This window comes from Oratosquilla oratoria, chromosome 27, assembly GCF_046742065.1.
Source record: "Oratosquilla oratoria isolate Oo_2021 chromosome 27, ASM4674206v1, whole genome shotgun sequence".
Lineage (NCBI taxonomy): Eukaryota > Metazoa > Arthropoda > Malacostraca > Stomatopoda > Squillidae > Oratosquilla > Oratosquilla oratoria.
The window spans coordinates 25,997,019-25,999,518 of NC_134803.1; positions in this window are offsets into that span (position 1 = coordinate 25,997,019).

The following is a 2,500-nucleotide window of genomic DNA, read 5'->3' on the forward strand; positions in this document are numbered from 1 at the left end:
ACACGCATACATATATTATATATATATATACATATATATATATATATATGTATGTATGTATGTATGTACGCAGATAAACCGCAGATATGACAAGTGGTCTAATACCACGAATTTTTGAAAGACTTTGGTGTAATTCATAAGTTCATGGAAGTGCACAGGTAAGAAGACTTCAAAATAAGCATAAATAAATGAATATCATATGTAATTAGGAAACTTCATAAAATATATAGAGCCAGAAAAGGTCACTAGGCATACAATTAGGGAAGGTAATAAATTTTACAATTAGGAAAGCTCAGAGTATTAACTGGAGAGATCACGAGTTTTATATAAACAAGAAATGTTATAAAACATACATGAATAATTAATGTTACAAACTCGCTATAAACTCTCTTGTAATTATCTTTAATAACCCTTTCGTTCCGCTTTGCTACTTTAGTAGTTTATTCCATTTCCTATTATGTGAAATCAGTTTAATTCACTCTGCAGCAGAAGGCTTGCAAATGAAAGGCCTATCTTGATGAACTGTTTCGTTGTTCTGCCACTATCCTTGTCTAAAGATGAATCCCATTATTGTTTGCCCGTAAGTGTGAGATGCAATCCTCATACAGAGAATTATGTGTATGCGTTAGGAGAACTTTAGTGATACTCCTACAGACCAGAGTCTCTTAGCATCATTTTATGATTGAACACTATTCTCCTGACAATGAATGATGATTATTTACTAAAGCCTCGTTGATACGGGGAAGTTTAATAGCCGCTAGTTTTGGCTACATGTTAAATTACCCGGCAAGTATTAACACTAGGATAGTCTGGCGGTACTAACTTTCCATTGACACTTGACAAGTAGAGAGGTAGTTTATAAGTCGCAAACACTAGCGGCTACTAAACTAGCCCTGTCTCAAGAAGGCATAACTTAAACTATTTTTCATATTGGTGTTTTCTTTCATTCTCCTTTTTACCACCTATGATTACATCTCTTTGGTGCCATGTTATACCCAAGGATAGAAGCGCTAGTTATCGGGGAAGAATTATAATAAAAAAAATATATAAAAGCACACCAACTACGAAAAGAGTTTTCATACTGAGGTAAGGATGCAAGTTTTAGTGTTCCGAGTTAGTTAATCAATTTCAAGTATCCCAGAAAAGAAAATACACTCCTCCCCCCAAAGAATATAGTATATCATGTGGTCTTAATTTAACTTTATTTTCTAAATTACATAACTTTACTTGGCAACTTGGCACCACCTTAAGTTTACAAGAAGTTCATTCTACTACAAAATCAACTCCCTCTCCGTAATAGCATTTTTAAGTCTCAAATTATATTTCAATATTTTCTTTATAAAACCAATCCATAACCAATAGGTTTGTTAATGATATGTATTTTCTTATCGTCCATGCATACAGTCCTATACTTACTGAGAACTACACACATAGTTAAACTCAAACTTAGCCCGCAAATACGCATACAACTAAGCACACATAATCAAGCACGCACACACAACCACGCAGCTACACGGCTACGCATGCTCACAACTACGTGTGCACACAACTAATACAGGGTTCGTAAATCCGCTATCGCGAAAAACCGACAGAATTCGCGGAATTAGGATTCTAAAACGGAATTGTGTCCCAGGAACGGATTCTACACATTCTCAGCTTTCTCCATTTTTTTCTGTCCAAATTTATTAATTATTCATTGTTTTAGCAAAGACTGAAATAACCCCATTTCTCAAGTTTCCAAGGTTTGTTTTGGGTGTCACCATGAATGTTTACTTTGTTTAACTCTAAGCGGCAGCATGAAAAATCACTTATACATTTTATTTCACCATAATTAATATAAATAAGTTTTAAATATGCAATTTATCAAAAAAATAAGCAGATTTTTTTTTATGTCAATAAAATTTGAATTGACAAAGGAATACTATTTTCTTGTTTAATTATTTACAAATATTCAAAGTGAGGTATTAATAAATATCTACTATACAAACCTAGAAGCATTCACAGGATATAGTCTACTAAGCATACATATTTATAATAATAATTACCAGCTATCAAAAGCCAAACATCACAAGCAAAGAATCATGATAAATTAATAAAGATGCATGAAGTGTTTTTAGTTTTAGGGGTACAGCGAGATATTAAACAAGTGCATAGAATGTTTACAGGCTTCTATAAAAGCTGTACTACAGGCAAAATAACAGGTTGGGTTCTACTTGGGACACTCAAACAACCGCAGCAGTTATCTAAAGCTTCCTACCATGAGATACCTGAAGCATAAAGTTCTACTCATTACATGCAATTAGGTAATCTATAAAATACAGAAGTAAGATGCATGCAAAAATAGGCTCATATTTTGTGATCCAATCAGATTTTGGTTGATGCCAGCTAAAATACATATTCACATATAAACTCATGAACACACGTTTTGAACCCTGTGAATTATTATTAATTCATGAAAACAGTGCTATGGAAATTTTAATTGACTATAACTTCATTATCA